Genomic DNA, 22,323 nt, shown 5'->3' with positions numbered 1-22,323 from the left:
GTAAGTTAAATACATGGCCATAATGGGGCTGATAAACAGAATAAACTGGTACCTTTGGTGAAGAAATCTGCATTGTGGTTCTTCTTTAACCACCATTTCAAGATTTCTGCTAATTAGATTTCAGTGCACTGGAGCCGGCGTATGCACTGGGTCTTCTCCTCCCCTCCTGTCTGTGATTCCCTGGCCCCTCCACCTGCCTCAGGTCTGTGAATGACCTGTCTACTCTGTTTCAAATCTCAGTATTGACCGGTCATTCACAAACCAGAGGCATGAGGAGGAGGAGGAAAGTCACAGACAGGGAGGAGAGGACCCAGTGCACAGTCCCGTCCCTGTGCATCAAAATCTATTAGCCAAAAACTTCAAATGGTGATTGAAGAACAGCAAAGTGGATTTCTTCACCAATGGTATCAATTTATTCTGCATTACAGCGCCATAACAACCATGTATTTACTTTACATAACAAAATCGTGCTGGCAAGGTTCTCTTTAAATTCCATAATAAATCAATGCAGCAAAAATCTTATGCCTCCCCTTGACATGGGCAACATAGAGCAGAATAGGACAATAGATACATAAACTTTTGGGGGGCTAATAAGCTTTTTTGATCGCCATGACCACTGTTGAGTACTGCAGTTAATCTCTAATTTAATATGTACGAAGCTACGGTTTTGTGCCCAATATAACACTTACATTCAGTCACTGCGTACCGGCTACGCAGTGATGATTCTGGACTCCACCGATCTCATACTGATGACCTAACCAATTAAAATGTCTTCAATTGTTTATTTCCGGGAAACCCCTTTAAGTACATTAGCGCCATGCAAAGTGTATACCCTTGGCCATCCAGCCTCTAAAGATACAAAAAGCATCCTAGCTGACCGAGCTCTTTACTTATTGTCTAGCATCTCAAAAGTACCATGGTCCGTACCATTTCTTATGGTGATGATGGCGCCTAGAGACCTTGGACCAGTCTGTCTTTCCCAAGACATGAAACTCTATACATATACAGTACAGACCGATAAAAACTCATTCTTACTTCTATTGTTTACATGGTAAATCATTTACTAATGTTATCATGTTTTTATGGGGTTTTTTTTCCATTATATCTATAAAGGAAATAATAGAGAAAATGTGTGATCTTCACAATGTGCAAATGTACAAAGAACATCATTGTCCATTAAATTGTGATTCCGACATAATTATTAGGTGACACTGATGGAACTTAATAATTAGCGGTTTGTAACACATTAATGTTCAAATGCATTGTAGCAGAAAATAGAGCATGTCACTTGTTATAAGGGTGCAAGGTACAATTGTATAAGTGCTATCAAAATAAAGCCATGTGCAAATCAATGTAACACAGGCATGCAACTTATAGGCGTATGAGAAAACTACAGTGTGTTACCAGTGATGCGTGAGGAAAACTTTGATATGAGGAAAAGAAAACTGAGAAAAACAACTGCTAATAAGATAAAAAATATTGCTGCCAATGACAATTGTAGCACTAACCCTGCCCCAGTTATAGAAAGTGAAATGTCATATATGTAAAATGTTTTAACTGTATTGTAAACCAACTATTTGCTAATAATGAGAGACAATCGAATCTTTTGAAATTCGAATTATCCAACTTCGACAAATTTTCCCAAAAAATTGAATTAGCGGCAACTAAATTTTCATAAATTTCAATACAAGTTGGGGCAAGGAGAGAGAACGAGAAAAGGGACCTTGCTGAATGGAAGAGATTATACTCTACAGGGGAGAGAGAGAGAGGACCCTGCTGATCATAAAAGCCTTCACTCTACATGAGAGAGGACCTCGCTGATCATCAAAGCCTTCACTCTACATGAGAGAGGACCTCGCTGATCATAAAAGCCTTCAATCTACAAGAGAGAGGACCCTGCTAATCATAAAAGCCTTCAATCTACATGAGAGAGGACCCTGCTGATCATAAAAGCCTTCACTCTACATGAGAGAGGACCTCACTGATCATAAAAGCCTTCAATCTACAAGAGAGAGGACCCTGCTGATCATAAAAGCCTTCAATCTACATGAGAGAGGACCCTGCTGATCATAAAAGCCTTCACTCTACATGAGAGAGTACCTCGCTGATCATAAAAGCCTTCACTCTACATGAGAGAGGACCTCACTGATCATAAAAGCCTTCACTCTACATGAGAGAGGACCTCACTGATCATAAAAGCCTTCAATCTACATGATAGAGGACCCTGCTGATCATAAAAGCCTTCACTATACATGAGAGAGGACCTCACTGACCACAAGAGCTTACATTCTACAGAGGAGACAGACTTACCCAGTGACTCTGGAGATGGAAAATGATGCTGCCGTACAAACTGTGCTCCTCTGGGAACCTTTGATCTGTGATGACCACCACTATACAAGGTATGATAATCCACTAGATATTATAGCTGCACGGCATTTTGGGAAACCCGCATGATAACTCAAAATGACATAAGCTGCCTCGCTGATGTTTCAGCAGTGTCAGTAGAGTGAAAAATGTTTTTGAACAAGCTTTTTTTGTGAACCAAGAATCAAATTTCAGGAAATTCCTCTTGAACTTAATCCTATAGTAATCAATCAGTTCATCTTCACTAAAGATTTCATTTTAGATTATGTCATCCTTGTTGTCATTCTGGGTATTCTCCTGACTACATTTCTGTCTGATTTTATTCAGCAGTAGCTGCTGGCTGGTGGAACTAGTTGGCAGCCGAGTAGTTCTGGCCCAGAATTAGAACTACTCTAGTACAAATTTGCTCCACCATCAAGTAAGTACTTCATAGTCACAACTTAGGGACCTTCAAGTTTATATTTCTGTATAGAGGTATAAGGGTTAAAATCAATTCTTATCCCTGAAACCTGTTACATTGAGTGTCAAGCCTATTAATGGTTGTCAGATTGCCACAGTCTCCATATTATCAATTTTTTGATAAGGTTTTTCTGTGTTTTTTCTAATAATGTAGGATTTTGATTTCTTCATCTTCTAAGTTAGTCTTCTGCTAAAGAGGTTGTCCGGTCCTAAACTACAAGTCTGCAGTCACTATATTTGACTTCAGACTTGTGAATCCTCACAATGCAAAGATTCTCTGCTGCCTGGTGCGGCAGTCAAGTGACAACAAGTATGTGATATACGTACTCCCTGTACTATTCCGATTAGACTGTTTCCGGACTCAGTCAATATGCTTGCAGTGAGTGAGGCTGCTCCTATCTAGTTGTAATGTGGCCAGGAGTATGCATAGCACACACTTGCAGTCACATGACCACCAACCCTGGCGCAAGCACAAAAGAATCTGCCCAGTCCACATGATCTGAGGATTCACATATAGATTAGAACTGGACAACCCCTTTAACGTCTGTTACTAAATTAGGGACTTTGAAGCCTTCTACACATGTTTTACGCACCTTTCTCTTAAGTTAGCTTTGTCTTTCTATTTAACCCCTTCAAGACCTTGCCCTTTTCCATTTTTGTGTTCTCGTTTTTCGCTCCCCTCCTTCCCAGAGCCATAACTTTTTTATCTTTCCATCAACATGGCCATGTGAGGGTTTGTTTTTTGCGGGACAAGTTGCACTTTTGAACAACATCATTGGTGTTAGCATGTCGTGTACTAGAAAACGGGAAAAAAATTCCAAGTGCGGTGAAATTGCAAAGAAGTGCAATCCCACACTTGTTTTTTGTTTGGCTTTTTTGCTGTCGAAAACTAAATGCTAAAACTGACCTGCCATTATGATTCTCCAGGACATTACGTGTTCATAGACACCAAACATGTCTAGGTTACGTTTTATCTAAGTGGTAAAAAAAAATTCCAAACTTTGCTAAAAAAAAAAAATGTGCAATTTTCCAATACCCGTAGCGTCTCCATTTTTTGTATTTTTTTAAACTTTTTTTTTTACTTTTGCCATGCTTCATTAGCCTCCATGGGAGGCTAGAAGCTGGCATAGCCCGATCGGCTATGCTACATCGAAACAATCATCAGATCGCTCCTATGTAACTGAATTGCAGGCTTGCTATGAGTGCCGACCACAGGGTGGCACTCACAGCAAGCCAGCATCAGTAACCATAGAGGTCTCAAGGAGACCTCTGGTTACTATGCCGATGCAGCGCTGACCCCAGATCATGTGACGGGGATCGGCGATGCGAGCATTTCCGGCCGCGCGGCCGGAAGCTCCGGTTAAATGCCACTGTCAGCATTTGACAGCGGCATTTAACTAGTTAATAGCGGCGGGTGAATTACTTCGATGCACACCGCCAGAGCCCACATCAAAGCAGGGGATCCGACCTCCGCAGTAATAGTACGGCAGAGGCCGGTAAGGGGTTAAACTGTCAGCATTTAAAAGTAAAATCTACCTCAAATAACATTTTCTGATTCTTATTGTTCCTTTGGGAATCATTTTAAAGTTTCTTTAAAATGTCTTCATATAAATGATCAGTCCTTGGGTTCCCTTAAGAAATGCACTAAAAGATAAAATAATAAGAACATTTTTTTCTAAGCCAAATATTTATTCACAAAAAGTTTCTACTGATTTAAAAAAAATGCACTGCACCAATGAGTATAATTTAATTACTAGGGAAGTGTAATTAATTTATTCTGCAAATATTAAGATGAAAGAAACAAGCAGCATGAAAGCTCTGAGTAAAAATGAGATTTCTATATTTTATTTCTAACTTATATGAGTTACAAATCAACTTTGATTTTTCAAACCAAAAAAATACATATACATATCTTTTTTTGCATAATTTGAAAATCAGCAATACATTTTGTCTTTTGGGACAAGTTCCCTACCTAAGTTAATCTATGGAAAAGACAAGAACTGAAATCCCAAGGACACATTGTATATTAATATATGCAAAAGCAATTTGATGTGACATTATTAATAGCCAATGTCTAGAAAGTGCTGATGACAAGTTAAGTAAGTCGGTACCAAATTAGCAGGAGAGAGACTCATTCAATTTCAAAAAATATTAAGTCAAGAATATACCTAATGCATAGGATCATGACCCGCTTTTTTAAAGGATTTAGTCAGTGACTTTTATAGGACACCAAAACTGAAAACCATAAAAATACAAAATCACATGTTAACATAATATACGTATATTACATATTCTTTTGCCTTTTGAATTATCATTTTTTAATGTTAACTGTTATTAGAGATAGGAAAATTGAAATTTTTACTTATTTCCCAAAAATTTGGATTCTAAGAAATCCTACATTTTAGGGATTTAATATGCACAAATCCAGTCTATGTTTTTCTGGATTCTTTTGAGGGTTTGGAATGAGTCAAATTAAAAAACATAAATTATACTTCCCTGTCTAAGCCCTCAACTGACTTCTTACGCTACCTCTGCAGCAGCTCCCTGGTCCTTTGTGTAGGTCACAAGGAGGTAATTCACCTCATTGACAATGACGTCCAATTGCCCCTGAATGTGACTGTGTGAGACATAGCATCGGGATATATAAATACTCACAAGGATGACCGGAACTACAGTAAGGAGTGAAGTGAAGGCCTAGGGCAAGTTAGTATAATATTTTGTTTTATCTTTTAAACCCTTTCTTCTCTTCAATTTATTATGTTCTGGCTTCTGGAGTGGCTTGAGGACATGAGGAGTCTTTTCACGGCACTTTTGATTCAGACTGATTTACTTTGGACTAAATCAAATCTGTCAACAGCTAGAGCAAATCCACCCAAATTTAATTTAAGGACATTTAGTCATTCTCTAATTTTTATGGTCATTCTGGCATTCATTGTTTTGAATTTAAAGTGTTATTATGTTTTAAATGGGTTTTCCCAATGTACAAAAAATGTCCTATTAAATTACTTATATACATTTACTTATATACAATTTTGTTAATTGTTCTCGTTGTGCCTGTTTCAGTAGCCCTCTCCTTGTCCTGAAAGGTCTACTTTTTCGCTGATCAAGACACAGAAAGTGAACTTGCTCCCTTTTTCTATTGGTACACGACTATGATGTGTTTGAAAGGAGTTAACTGGCATCCTCATTTTAAGAGCTAAGCCTAACCCCTTTTAGAATTTTACTGAGAAAGAGACCAAAAAGTGGGCTGACTAACACATTAACCGTAAGAGACAAACAAGGAACTGGGGTTTAAGAGATTGTGCATTCTTCACAATTAAGTCCTGCAAGACCAAAGAGATTTGTTATTTTTCACAGAAAATCCCTGGATTACTACCCAATTAGTAGTCTCTGAAAGCAATGGCTTGCATGATGAAAGCAGATCAACCTAAAGGACTTTATTGCTTCAACCTAGAGTAACGAGAAAGGGTTCCTTAAAATGGTCTGGTTAGCATGTGGTAGTAAAGTTGCAGAAGACTTTTGTGCTGTTGGTGCTTCAGGAAGCATGAAGAGATATGACCCCCAAAAATAGCAGCAGACTGTGAGAGGCCGTGACTCACGACTTGGAAGATGAGCATGATACCACACTGACTATACCGAACCCTTTTTCAGGTGTTGTCTTCTGTTACTTACAGGAGTAGTCTCATCTTTATTTTTCAGAAGCTCCTGAAGATTGACAGTTCAGAGCAACTCCTTGGGTTTATGGATCCATCCGGACATGAGACTTAGAGGAATGACCTCACCAGGTCATTCAAAACATGCTCATTGCCTAAGAAAGAACGCACGCTAAGAACTGCAAGATGGCCAGTAACCTAAATAACAATGTAAATTATAGAGTAAAAGTCCCTCGGTTCTTGAGAACAGAGAGGATTTTTAAGAAAAGGTAAAGTGCAAAGTTGCTTGTTTTTCCAAGCAATTTTAATAATTTTAAGAAATTGAGGCAAATTATTTAAACAAGGAGTGTCTTCTGTGTAATTCATGCTTTTTTGTATGCTAATGTTGAAGGACCTTTAAGGAACTGCCACTTTGCTTTAAGAATTAGCAGTCATACATGCTATTTTCTGTAGATTTTAGAGACTTTCCTTTATGAAAGTATAGAATTATTAACAGTTTTTGAGATACTCCAAACACCTTGTTTGGCTCTGACCATAGACTAGTCTTGCCATGGATTTGGTCTTTCGGATTTTATTTCTACTCAATTCTTATGATTGGTGTGAATATTATGCAAAATCACAGGGACTTAGGACATGACTAGTGTTGAGCGATACCGTCCGATACTTGAAAGTACCGGTATCGGAAAGTATCGGCCGATACCGGCAAAGTATCGGATCCAATCCGATACCGATACCCGATACCAATACAAGTCAATGGGACTCAAGTATCGGACGGTATTCCTGATGGTTCCCAGGGTCTGAAGGAGAGGAAACTCTCCTTCAGGCCCTGGGATCCATATAAATGTGTAAAAGAAAGAATTAAAATAAAAAATATCGCTATACTCACCTCTCCGACGCAGCCTGGACCTCAGCGAGGGAACCGGCAGCGTTGTTTGTTTAAAATTCGCGCTTTTACTTGGTTACGTGAAGTCCCGGCTTGTGATTGGTCAGGGCGGCCATGTTGCCGGGACACGGACCAATCACAGCAAGCCGTGACGAAATTACATCACGGCTTGCTGTGATTGGTCCGCGTCCCGGCAACATGGCCGCCATTAACCAATCACAAGCCGGGACGTCACGGGAGGCTGGACACGCGCCCATTTTAAAAAGCGCGCGTGTCCAGCCTCCAGTGACGTCCCGGCTTATGATTGGTCACGGCGCCATGTTGCCGGGACGCGGACCAATCACAGCAAGCCGTGACGAAATTACGTCACGGCTTGCTGTGATTGGTCCGCGTCCCGGCAACATGGCCGCCATTAACCAATCACAAGCCGTGACGTCACGGGAGGCTGGACACGCGCGCTTTTTAAAATGGGCGCGTGTCCAGCCTCCCGTGACCAAGAAAAAAACCTAGCACTCAACTTTGATGCGTTTTGTGACAATTTATTGTAGTACCCAGCAAACGTTTCGGTCCCTCATACGGACCTTCATCAGTAACTACCAGTGACAAAAAAAACAAAATAACAATATAACAAATAATGTGAATAACAAAAGTATATACAAAACTTTGTAAGTAGAACATAGTACAGCATCCATGTGATCACGGGTCGCATGAGGGAACATATAGACATGCTGAAGAGAAACAAACGACTATTGTGGCACTTATCAATCCATGAGACAATAGAAGATGAAGATGTGAAACACATACCGTACTTAGCTGTGGCTTGGGCATAAAGAGACAAAAGGAGTCTCAGGGCACATGTACATGCTGCGCCTATGGGTCACATAAGGTGGATTAGGAACGTGACTTAAGGTGCTGGGGTGTGAGGTATAACCGGAGTAAGAATCTTACCAAAGCGCTGGGCTGGTGTGAATACTGTAGACAAAAAGGAGAGCATACATGGGGTGAGCGCTAAGGCAAAGGAGCTGTATAGGAGTGGTATGACATCGCTCAAAAGTTAATTACCTGTTGGAGACCTGGCTACATGTGCAGTGATCAGACGCGGTGTCCGCCGCTGGTCTGTTGTGGGGGTGTACTGACCGCTGTTAAATAAGCCCGGGGAATGTCTTAATTGTGCTCTGCTCCAATACCAGACACCGCGTCTGATCACTGCACATGTAGCCAGGTCTCCAACAGGTAATTAACTTTTGAGCGATGTCATACCACTCCTATACAGCTCCTTTGCCTTAGCACTCACCCCATGTATGCTCTCCTTTTTGTCTACAGTATTCACACCAGCCCAGCGCTTTGGTAAGATTCTTACTCCGGTTATACCTCACACCCCAGCACCTTAAGTCACGTTCCTAATCCACCTTATGTGACCCATAGGCGCAGCATGTACATGTGCCCTGAGACTCCTTTTGTCTCTTTATGCCCAAGCCACAGCTAAGTACGGTATGTGTTTCACATCTTCATCTTCTATTGTCTCATGGATTGATAAGTGCCACAATAGTCGTTTGTTTCTCTTCAGCATGTCTATATGTTCCCTCATGCGACCCGTGATCACATGGATGCTGTACTATGTTCTACTTACAAAGTTTTGTATATACTTTTGTTATTCACATTATTTGTTATATTGTTATTTTGTTTTTTTTGTCACTGGTAGTTACTGATGAAGGTCCGTATGAGGGACCGAAACGTTTGCTGGGTACTACAATAAATTGTCACAAAACGCATCAAAGTTGAGTGCTAGGTTTTTTTCTTGATTATATTAAGGTGTGGGAACCTACCTTAGCACCACACACACAGTAGTGCACACGTTTTTTCTATAACCAGTTTTCCCCTACGTGGTGCACACTGTCGGGTCATGATGACTTTCTCTTACAATGCAGAAGAGACCTCGAGTATTTTGGCACGCTCCACTTACAATAGTGATTTTTTAAAGATTCCACCGAGAGAAATTAGGGGAAGGGACCTGGAACGAGAACTTCGCCATTTCACGAATATCGAACTCCACTGTGCCACTCTCACTGAATATCTCCGAGCACAGCGGATACCTAGAGGCCTGCGCGTACCACTACGTCCCACACTCTTTCGGGACTCTTCCGATTATTGTATTAAATATGAACAGATACTTAACAACTGTTCTTTTGATATTATCACCCTAACAATCGAGCACCTGCAGAAGGCGATTACCACAAGCACCGAGTCCATCAAATCCATCGAGGCACAGCTATCCGCATCTGGTCCACCGGAAGAACTTTCAGCCCTCAGGGAACAGATTTCCAGGAATATCGAAAAGCATCGACGAGAGACGGAAGAACGTAAACGCATCAAATTCAATAGAGACACGGAGGACTACGAACGGCAACAGGTGTACCGATGGCAGGACACCTTCTTTACTCGACCAAGTTCATCTCGTCACGTTCCTCGACCCTCCATCGACTACTCCACATCAGGCTCGGAACAAGAACGTGGTACCTCTATAACCATCCCTCCCCGTTTTTTAGGACAGCGACAGCGGTATCCGCGAAGAAGACAACGAGGCGCGGCCACGGACACAGGAAGAGACTCGGACCATGCGAGGGTAACGAGATCACAGGTACCAATCCGTTGGTAATAAACATTTCAGATAGATCTCTGGGGGTGGCCGAATATAAGGTACTGCAAAAGGGTCTTTCATTTTGCCCCTCATATCAATGCCACACGTTCGATCTAGAGATGGATCTCCATCGTTTTTTCCGCTCCCTTAGATTGAAGGCTTTCTTCGCCAATTCACCGGACCCAGCACCAATGCATTCCCAAATAGATAATCCATGCCACACCCTTTCCTCACGTAGTTTAGGGCTCTATACAAAAAGCCATTTTAGGCCCCCCCATGGCTCACATGCCATGGAGACCTTTATAGGGTTCATACAAAATTCTTTTAGAACACTACGTGATGACATCAGTAGGGGTAAATTATCTTACCCCCCTAATCTCTCTACTACTGAGCGTCAGGCCTTACATGGCCTACAAAACGATAAGAGCCTGGTCATCAAACCGGCAGACATAGGGGGTGCCTTGGTAATTATGAACAAGTCAGACTATCTGAATGAGATTAGACGCCAGCTGGACAATACTACTGTCTACATGAAACTACCACGTGATCCCACAACCACCACTCAACAAGCCATTTCTAAAACCCTTCTAAAATATACAGAACTAGGAATCCTCGATAGTAAGACGTGTGAGTTTCTCACAAACCCACACCCCGTGATCCCCGTCTTCTATACTATCCCCAAGATCCACAAGAGTTTGGAGAAACCACCAGGGAGGCCGATTGTAGCCTCCACTGACTCCGTTCTCTCTCCCTTGGCAGTTTATCTTGAAAAAATTTTAACTCCATTGATTCGTACATCTAAATCATACCTTCTGGATACGGGTACCTTTTTGAATATCTTAAAAGAGCTAGGACGCATCCCTTCACAATCTATACTGGTTACCATGGATGTTAAGGATTTATATACGTCCATTCCGCACATAGAGGGTATTAACTCAGTACACAAACTCCTTACTCAGTCCGGCCTGCAATCCAACGAAGTCAATCTATGCGTTGAATTACTCACCATCATCTTAACCCGCAATTACTTTATGTTCCAGGATGAGTTCTTTTTACAGGTCCGTGGCACCGCGATGGGCTCCAACGTAGCGCCCCCCTATGCAAATTGTTATATGGCAGACTTTGAGGAGAGCAAGATTTACCTCCACCCTATATTCAACAGACACGTACTGCTCTGGAAACGTTACATAGATGACGTCTTCTGCATATGGGGGAGCACGTTGGAAGCCCTCGCGTCTTTTTTCGATTGGCTCAATACAGCCTGGCCTGGCATCTCTTTCACCATGTCACACGACCCCAACAAAATCAATTTCCTGGACACAATGGTCACCCTTCAGAATGACGGCTCCATTTCAACTGACCTCTATACCAAGAATACAGACCGCAATAGTCTGCTTCATTTCACAAGTTTCCATCCCACAGCCACAAAAAAATCGGTCCCCAAATCCCAATTTCATCGGGTGACAAAAATCGTGTCGGATGCCAATCAGCGACCCGTCCGACTGCAGGAAATGGCCGCCAAGTTCACCCAACGTGGGTATCCGCCATCCATTCTTCAGGAGGCCATCTCACCTTCGCCTCCACGTCCCAATAGAGCCTCGCATCGTATCCCATTCATCCATTCGTACCACCCATACGCTTACATTCTGCACAGGTCCATACGAAGACACTGGCATCTACTAACAGAAGCCTACCCTACCGTACAGGAATTCAATTATCCATTCCTTCCTTGTTTTAAGCGCCCTCCTAATCTAAAGGACGCACTAGTCAGGGCTGATGTGGGATCCAACAAATCATCCTTAAAACAACGCTTTCTACAAAATCCCCGTACAGGCACATTTCCATGCCTTAACTGCTCACAGTGCCACAATGTCCTCAAGGGTTCCACTTTTCATCATCCTCGTTCTGGGAAAATATTCCATATTCCAGATTATTTCACTTGTACCTCCTCATGGGTGATCTACCTGATTAAATGCCCATGTGGCCTCCTTTATATAGGAGAGACCACACAATCTATACGCGATCGGATTTCCAAACACAAATCCACAATTCGCTGTAAACAACTTCTACTACCCATCCCGTCACATTTCAATACTCAGGGTCACAACGTCTCACAGTTACGCTTCCAGGTGATTGAACACATCCCCCCTATGAGACGGGGTGGAGATCGGGTGGCTCGTTTAAAGCGCAGAGAGGCCTTCTGGATCCATACTTTAGAGACCCTTCACCCCTTGGGTCTCAATAGGGAGTACGATCTGGCCTCATTTATCTGATAATTAGCTCAATGTTTTGTATAACATCATTTATCCATAATTGAACGGACATTAGTGATCTCAATGATAGAGATTGGTGACCATATTTATTTGATATATTTATTTGATGTATTAATTTGCTCCCAGTGACTGCTCTCTATGACTTTACCCCGTACATATTACAAGCTGGACAGTATTTATCATGTGTACTATTATCCCGGATTACCCTGTTAGTTCTCTCACAGGTAATATTTGTACTGTTTTATACTTGCATTTAAGCACTATATGTACCTTATCCTTAATCCATATCTCTGTCTATTATTAGAGCCGTCTGTATTGAAGTCACTGCTACCACTCCATGACTGCACCGGATCAAGCTCTTTCACCACCTCTAGCACATGTATGGCTGTATCCGGCACTGAATATGGCATGTACAGTGGAGTCCTGTCTCCACTCACTGGATCTCCGTTTGGGCACCGCCCCCTCTCTCCAATCACGTCGGTACTATCGGCCGTCTCCATCAGCGGAACCTATTTTGACCGCAGCATGTTCCCTTGCACAGGAACACAGCGGCACGTCACTTCCGCCGTCTCTTAACATGCAGGCACAACAGGCTGCACAGCCACGCACTGGCTTTGATGGACACTTCCTCATTATGAGGTCAATTCCGGTTTTACGAGCGCTGTTTGTATTGGAGCAGAGCACAATTAAGACATTCCCCGGGCTTATTTAACAGCGGTCAGTACACCCCCACAACAGACCAGCGGCGGACACCGCATCTGATCACTGCACATGTAGCCAGGTCTCCAACAGGTAATTAACTTTTGAGCGATGTCATACCACTCCTATACAGCTCCTTTGCCTTAGCGCTCACCCCATGTATGCTCTCCTTTTTGTCTACAGTATTCACACCAGCCCAGCGCTTTGGTAAGATTCTTACTCCGGTTATACCTCACACCCCAGCACCTTAAGTCACGTTCCTAATCCACCTTATGTGACCCATAGGCGCAGCATGTACATGTGCCCTGAGACTCCTTTTGTCTCTTTATGCCCAAGCCACAGCTAAGTACGGTATGTGTTTCACATCTTCATCTTCTATTGTCTCATGGATTGATAAGTGCCACAATAGTCGTTTGTTTCTCTTCAGCATGTCTATATGTTCCCTCATGCGACCCGTGATCACATGGATGCTGTACTATGTTCTACTTACAAAGTTTTGTATATACTTTTGTTATTCACATTATTTGTTATATTGTTATTTTGTTTTTTTTGTCACTGGTAGTTACTGATGAAGGTCCGTATGAGGGACCGAAACGTTTGCTGGGTACTACAATAAATTGTCACAAAACGCATCAAAGTTGAGTGCTAGGTTTTTTTCTTGATTATATTAAGGTGTGGGAACCTACCTTAGCACCACACACACAGTAGTGCACACGTTTTTTCTATAACCAGCCTCCCGTGACGTCCCGGCTTGTGATTGGTTGCGCCGCGGTCAACCAATCACAAGCCGGGAGGCTGGACACGCGCGCATTTTAAAATTTTAAAATGGGCGCGTGTCCAGCCTCCCGGCTTGTGATTGGTTGACCGCGGCGCAACCAATCACAAGCCGGGACGTCACGGGAGGCTGGACACGCGCCCATTTTAAAATGCGCGCGTGTCCAGCCTCCCGTGACGTCACGGCTTGTGATTGGTTGCGTCTCCCATGTGACTGCGACGCAACCAATCACAAAGCCGGGACGTAATTTTAAAATCCTTAAGGACCTGAAATTACATCACGGCTTGCTGTGATTGGTTGCGTCCCGGTCACATGGGCGGCACGCAACCAATCACAAGCCGGGACTCACGTAAAGGAAAGAAAAGCGCGAATTTTAAACAAAGAACGCTGCCGCTTCCCTCGGTAAGGTGCAGGCTGCGTCGGAGAGGTGAGTATAGCAATATTTTTTATTTTAATTCTCTCTTTTACACATTTTTACATTAATGTTGTTTCGATACCGATACCCGATATCACAAAAATATCGGATCTCGGTATCGGAATTCCGATACAGCAAGTATCGGCCGATACCCGATACTTGCAGTATCGGAATGCTCAACACTAGACATGACATTACTTCTGATATTTGCCTTTTCAGCGAGTGCATGTATGCATAATCCTCGGCATTCATGTTCATTTATAAACTGCAATATAACTGAACAGACATTGATGGATTTCTCCGAATCTGTCAATAATGGCCTTAAATAATTATGAGGCTTGTTGATTAATTTCTGTTGCTGGCGGTGATCAATGACATTTAATGTGCAAAAGAAAATAACAGAAAATAGTAATATATTGTGTTGGATCATTTACTAATATATGATGCTACTAATTATATCTAATATGTACATTATAATTACGGATTCATTTTTATTTGATTTTTTTGTATCTTTTACCTATTTCTTGCATTTTAATACACAATAATTGCACAGTCAAATAACATTTCTTTCTAAAACGAAAAAGACACTAGGAGTTTTATTTTTTAAGAGTTTTTATTATAATATTTAATGTTTCTTCAGTTATACACCAGTATCAAATGGTCAATAACAGCCTCAAAAAGGTGACCATTATATTATCAAGCATTCTACAAACCCTCATTGACTCATGGATCATTGTCTTTCTGCTACCCGGGCCATGATGGCCACACTAACGGTGTTTCAGCTTTTATTTATCTCATATAGGAACAATAAAGGATTTTCATTGAAGGACATGTTTAAAATGCTTTGATGCCGATAATGAAACCAACAATTAAATAGACTTCGTCAACTTTAACTTAATTAGGTTTATTCTATAGGGTATTATTTTATCTTTTATGTTTTGTGAGTTATTTTAATAATTGAAAAGTAATAATATAAACTGTATTTTTACAATTTTGCCATGCACTTCAATACTACTGTGTTGCTGTTGTGACACTCGAGCAGTGATGTGATGACCGGAATGAAGGCCAGCAACAGCAGCATGAAAGACACACTTGGCCAAGCCATCACGCTTAAAGAGGTATTCCATCTCCAAGATCCTATCCCAATATGTGGTATGTGTTAGTGTGGCACCCCAGGGTCCTGATCATCACAGTAGCATTGTTTTCCTCACAGGGAAAGTGATGTTACGCTTGAAGGCAAAAAGTGATAACTATAACCAGGTACCACCAACATGCAACACATTCACTCTCCAGGCCACCAGGGGGAGCTTTTGATCCTATTCGCTAGGTGACTCCCCATATATATATAACTGGTAGTCTGTAGGGAGAGTTAGTCAGTTCTTGCCAGGAAACAGACTGGATCAGTCTGAAGCAGAGGAGGGTTTACAGAGCTGTGTAGCCGCAGTGCAGCAGCTCCTGGAAAGAGACATTAAGAATGCTGAATACATTGCAGAGAGCATGCAGGAGAGCAAAGCACAGGAGAGAATACAAGGGGGAGACCAGCCCCGAGCAGGCTGCCTCCTTCTGAGGCGCAGAGACTGGTAGCCGGAACACTGAGGTTGTAAGGACCTCTATGACTAACATCAGAGACTGGCAGGACAGCTGAACTCCAAGTTACCTGTCCGACCCAACGCCCAGGAGACACAGTGGCACCCCTCAGAGGCCGGGGAATGCTAGAGTCCCTATAAACAGCCTCAAGCCACCAGTCATAAGGGTTATGTCTTATCCTATCCGGGGGATAGAGAGAGATAACATCTGTAAGGACCTTATGTGAAGCCCTAGGCAGTAAGGGACTACAACACCATGGCACTAGAGGAAGGCTTTTGAGTTCCACTTGGATAAGGGGACTCCTAACTTGCCTCCAAGCCGGCCAGACCCTGCCTGCCCTGTAATCTGGTGCCCTGGACTGTGGCTGCCTGAAGTCGACAGTAAACAAGGTAAAGAGACTGCAAACCTGTGTCCTCATTCTTTACTGCACCTTTCACCATCCTCCATCTACACACCGGGAGCCCTGGGGATATACTTCACCTGTGGGAAGGTGTACCATCTAGCTGCCATAACATCACCCCAGAGGACCCCTTAAAGCAGTGTCGGTCCCCACTGACCTAATACCACAGGTGGTGTTACGAACATAAACTTTATTCCCTTTAAAGACCTTCCCCCCTTTAACGTTCATGCCCAGGGCCACAGACCGGGTCCCCACAGTGACATCCCCCTGTGAAACTCAGGACCAGGAACCGAGTACTCCACAGCCCTGTGGGTGCATCATTATGATAATTATACTATTAACAAATACCTCCAATTAGAAATGTAGTATAGTTTTTTGATTAGTTATGTCTCTTTTGTCATGTGTACATTAGGTAACCATGGTTATGACCACTAATATAGTGATAGTTAGATAGCTGCTAGTGGACGTAACCATGGATGCCTAAGGTCCTGCAATGCCTACACATGAGGAAACAGACATAGCAAAACAGAATACTGCATACTGGTGTAGGATCTCGGAGATGGGAATACCCCTTTTAGGCTACGGTCACATTTGTGTTGTGCGCCGCTGCGTCGGCGCCGCAACGCACAACGCAAACAAAAACGCAGCAAAACGCATGCACAACGCTGCGTTTTGCGCCGCATGCGTCCTTTTTTTCATTGATTTTTGACGCAGCAAAAATGCAACTTGCTGCGTCCTCTGCGCCCAGACACGGGCGCCGCAGGGACGCATGCGGCGCAAAACGCAAGTGCGACGCATGTCCATGCGCCCCCATGTTAAATATAGGGGCGCATGACGCATGCGGCGACGCTGCGGCGCCCGACGCTGCGGCGCACACCGCAAATGTGAACGTAGCCTAAGCACACCCTTAAAGAGAACCTGTCAGCAGGATTTTGCAAAGTATACTACAGACATTGTCATGTTGCCGCTGTTATACTGATTAGAATGATACCCGAGATGAAGAAATCTGTCTTGTGTAATTAGTGTTAGAAGTTCTCAGTTAATGAGATGCTCGTGCTTCGGGGCATGACTGTAGGCAGAGTCTTTTCTTAAAGCTCTAGGCCAGAGAAACCAAGGAAATACCTGCCCACAGGCCTCCTCACAGCACAGTCTGTCTCTATGATGAGGAACATGTTTGTGCTTCTGGGCGGCCTGTGGGCCTGTGTCATCAAAGTAAAAGGGGGGTACTTTAAGGAATCTAACATTGAACATAGTTTGGTTTGCTTCCAAAACATTTTTACTACTTGTATCCAAATGTAGTCTTTTATGGTTTTGCTGCTTTTAATCTGATTCAACAATATGCACATTCCAAAAAAGATTAAGGAAAACCACTGCACAAACAGGTGTGTCCACATCTGTGAATGTTGCTATATAAACCAAAAAAAGGCACAACATGTGGCACAAAAATTATATACCGAAAAACCAATGCCAGAAGTAGAGTAAGAACATTAAAATGTAGATACTTTATGGAGAAGTTCAACTCTGCTCCATGTTTACTGACAATCTCATAAGTCTAAAAAAACAATAAGTGTGAGGCACTTCCAAACTATAAATCAACTTATTCCGGTGGGGGACCACTCCAGCTGATAAGAAGCGATTCCAAACAATGTTAAAATAAAACAATGCACTTTTATTGAATTAAGCAAAATATTTAAAAAAAAAAAGACAGGGCAAAAAACCTCCAAAAAATGAGGGGAAAACCACAGCCAAAATATAAAGATATAAGTGAAAGTGGAAAGGCGGAAAAATATGGGGGTTCTGAGTTTAACAAGCAACTAATTCAGTGCAGGTGGGGAGCCCAAGTCACAGGGATCAAAATGTAGGCACTGATACTGATGTCCCCTATGAATCAATCCTGTTATATAATATACCTAGGTGCAGTCCAGTGTAGGCTCTGCAATGCACACCAGAAGGAGTAAGCCACCAGGGGGAGTTCATTATAGCATATGACATTTACCACCAGTGATCATGCGATCCTTAACTGAAGGCTGTATTAAACTAAAATAATCCTTGTTTACCTACCACAAGATAATGCTGGGGCAATGTGATACTGGTTGCTTTCCCCTCACACCTGATGGGCACCGTTTCGCTGCTCACTTCTTCAGGGGGTGTGTGGTTTTTTTGCCTTTCCACTTTCACCTATATCTTTATATTTTGGCTGCAGTTTTCCCTCCTTTTTGGAGGCTTTTTGCCCTATCTTTTTAATTTGTTTTTATATTTTGCTTAATCGATAAAATTACATTGTTTTATTTTAACATTGTTTGCAATTGCTTCTTATCAGCTGGGGTGATCCTATGTCTACTGAGACTATTTTGTAATAAATATATAAATTATAATTCCAACACATACTGTATCCACTGAAAATGGTAGAAAATAAAGTGGTGTAATACTCATTGTTGTCGCATAGTTTTCTTCTTGAATATTCTTCTATTTTTTATGGACAACATAATCTTATGTAACTTTCCATATCAGAAATGCACTGTTTTATCACATCCAATTGAGAAAGAAGCAGGTACAGATAATTAACTTAGTTATAATAACGTGATAAGTGAAAACTGGTGCCGTCTGAAGCAAAAGTCGAATGATGAAATTCTGCAATAATGAGCGACACATACAGTATGCAGCACTTGTACCAAAACAACATATTTAAATGAGGTCTTATTCATTAAAATACATTAGTTGCTGCTAATTTACAATCATTATCTTTGATATATACAAATGATATTGAACAAATGAAGTTACATAGATGGAATATCTTTTGGGAATTACCACATTTCCTTTTGATCAGTGAGAGGGTGGCTGTGTGAATATAATTTACGCAAATAAAGTTCCCAAGGGATACAATATTTGTTGGAAACTGCCACTGGGTATGGACAAAGTTTGTCTGAGACTGCTGTTATAGCCAAGTTTACTATTTATTTGAGTTACAGTAAAGTTTAGGCACCAGAGTGAAGTGAGATGGACTCTGGAAATCACAATCCGGTTGGCATTGGCTAAACCAGGCGAAGAGTACAAGGGATTCTCCGGTATTCACCCTTTAACCCTTATTCCCATATTCTGGCATCTAGAATTTATTGCAGGGAATCACCAGGTCTCAACTCCAAAAACAGCCTCCCAAAGGCAACTGTAGCACTGTATACAGCAGGGCATTTTTGGGAAGAGAGTCAGGTTTTGCCCCACAGGTAGGAAAGCAGGAAGCAAAAATTAAAGGTTGTGGCTAGGGTTGAGCGAAACGGATCGGTCATTTTCAGAAATCGGCGACTTTTAGGCAAAGTCGGGTTTCATGAAACCCGAACCAATCCTAGTGTGGGATCGGCCATGCGGTACACGATCAGAGCGCCAAAGTCACGTTTCATATGACGCTGTTACCGCCGTTTTTCAGCCAATGAATGAGGACGCAGAGTGTGGGCAGCGTGATGACATAGGTCTCGGTCCCCACCATCTTAGAGAAGGGCATGGCAGTGATTGGCTTGCTGTCTGCAGCGTCACAGGGGCTATAAAGGGGCGTGCACGCCGACCGCCATCTTACTTCTGCCGATCTGAGCATAGGGAGAGTTTGCTGCAGTTAATCAGAAGCAGGGACAGAGTTAGAGAGGAAATAAAAAAAAACAAACCGCTTGTGCTGGAGCAATTTTCACTGTCCCACACCACCTTTTTGTGCAGGGACAGTGGAGGTCATATTTTAGTGCAGCAGCTGCATAGCTGTGTGCACGGTGCTGTGCAAACCAACTGCTTTTTTCAAAGCAAAAATCCTGTTGCTCCTTTCTGCACAGTTACCTGTCTTGTTTATTTGTCTACCAATTTTTTTGTTCAGCTGTCCTTTTTATTGCTGCCGTACTTGCCCAGAGATCATTGTAGGAAGCTTGTTATTGCAGTATTTTTTTTATTTTTTTTTATAATAATTACAGCCACTTTCTGCCACGTTCATAGTGTTGTGTTATACCACTGGGCCAGAGTTGTGGTTCAGTGTCTCCCCCCAAAAGTGAGATAGTAATTCTCACACAGTTCATATTCTGCTGTACTGCTAGTGTGTCGTATATCTGGCAGCCACTTTCTGCCACGTTCATAGTGTTGTGTTATACCACTGGGCCAGAGTTGTGGTTCAGTGTCTCCCCCCAAAAGTGAGATAGTAATTCTGACACAGTTTATATTCTGCTGTACTGCTAGTGTGTCAAATATCAGGCAGCCACTTTCTGCCACTTTCATAGTGTTGTGTTATCCCACAGGGCAAGAGTTAGGGTTCAGTGTCTCCCCCCAAAAAATGGAGATTCAAATTCTCACAGTGTATATTCAGCTGTACTGCTAGTGCGTCGTATATCAGGCAGACACTTTCTTCCACGTTCATAGTGTTGTGTTATACCACAGGGCCAGAGTTGTGGTTCAGTGTCTCCCCCCAAAAGTGAGATAGTAATTCTCACACAGTTTATATTCTGCTGTACTGCTAGTGTGTCGTATATCAGGCAGCCACTTTCTGCCACGTTCATAGTGTTGTGTTATCCCACAGGGCCAGAGTTAGGGTTCAGTGTCTCCCCCAAAAAATGGAGATTCAAATTCTCACACAGTGTATATTCAGCTGTTCTGCTAGTGCATCGTATATCAGGCAGACACTTTCTTCCACGTTCATAGTGTTGTGTTATACCACAGGGCCAGAGTTGGGGTTCTGTGTCTCCCCCCAAAAGCAAGTCATCTTTCAGGCAAGCTACGTGTCAGCAGGGGAAGGTGGGGCAAAAGAATGTGAAATCCATGATTGGTTAATTTAAATGAAGGTTAGCTAATCAACATTTTTGGTAGGCAGACGTGTCCTTTTTTCGGTTAGTATTGAACCAGCAGCACTGAACACTCTTTCTGAAAGCACACTGACAGCAGGGCAATCGAGGTTCTGTAATCCATATTCTGGCAATTCCGGAAAGGTGTCTAGTTTAGATGCCCAGTAATCAAAGGGGAATGACCTGAGAGGAAGAACATCGATAAGGGTGGAAAAGTAGTTTGTAACCATACTGGACAAATGCTGTCTCCTGTCACTTTGAATCGATGCAGCTGTCCCTGTCGTGTCAGCGGTCATTGCGAAATCATTCCACAACCTTGTCGTAAAACCCCTCTGTCCAACGCCATCTTGGATTTCTGCACCTCTAGCACCTCTGCCATGCTGCCCCCTGCAGCTCGTGTGAGAACCATCACCGGCTCTGTGTGCTGGGAATGCCTGAACCAAACGGTCTACAAGAGTTGCTTGTTTGGTAGCCAATATTTGACCTAGGTTCTCATGTGGCATGATATTTTGCAGTTTTCCTTTATATCTTGTATCCAGGAGGCAGGCCAACAGGTTGTCGTCATCGGTCATCATTTTAAAAATGCGGGGGTCCTTTTTTAGGATACGCAAGGCATACTCAGCCATGTGGGCCAATGTTCCAGGTGTGAATTAACTGTTTCTGCTGGGTTGAGGCCCAATTTCTTGCAAATCAACATCACAAGTGTCCGGCAATAAACCTGTACCAGACCTTGCAATGCCACCAGTTTCTGTTGCCACCTGAGAATCATCCTCCTCCCATACATATTCATCCCCATCATCCTCCTCCTCATCCTCTTCGTCCGCCAATTCGTCCTGGACAGTTCCCTGAGCAGACAATGGCTGACTGTCATCAAGGCTTCCCTCCTCCTCGGCTGCAGATGCCTGCTCCTTAATGTGCATCAAACTTTGCATCAGCAGACGCATAAGTGGGATGTTAATGCTTATGATGGCGTCGACCACTGCACACCAGACAACTCCATGTCTGCCATCCAAGTGCCTTCCCGTGTATCCTCCCACAAATTTATAACAGCACGCCTCTGTTCGCACAGCCTCTAAATCATGTGCAGTGTGGAGTTCCACCTTGTTGCAACGTCGATTATTAGGCGGTGCTGGGAAAGATTCGCTGATGGTTCAGCATACGGCTGGAGTGTATGGGCATCCGGCGGATGTGCGAGCAAAGTCTTCGCACCTTCAGGAGCAGGGCTGGTAACTTTGCATAATTTTTGAGGAAGCCCTGCACCACCAGGTTAAAGGTGTGAGCCAAGCAAGGTATGTGTTTCAGTTCTGAAAGGGCTATGGCAGCCATAAAATTCCTTCCGTTATCACTGAATACCTTGCCTGCCTCAAGATGT

The 22,323-nt window shown here is 42.7% G+C and overlaps 1 protein-coding gene across 1 annotated transcript in view; it reads left to right on the top strand.

Annotated features, from left to right (window-relative positions):
* Positions 1-22,323, top strand: part of FSHR (follicle stimulating hormone receptor) — a 489,167-nt gene that overhangs the window by 422,030 nt on the left and 44,814 nt on the right. The gene's annotated exons all lie outside the window — the stretch shown is intronic.

The sequence above is a fragment of the Ranitomeya variabilis genome, chromosome 2 (genome assembly GCF_051348905.1).
Source record: "Ranitomeya variabilis isolate aRanVar5 chromosome 2, aRanVar5.hap1, whole genome shotgun sequence".
In the NCBI taxonomy this organism is placed as follows: Eukaryota; Metazoa; Chordata; class Amphibia; order Anura; family Dendrobatidae; genus Ranitomeya; species Ranitomeya variabilis.
Note: the sequence above shows the minus strand (reverse complement) of the source record. Positions and strands in the feature narration are given on the sequence as shown.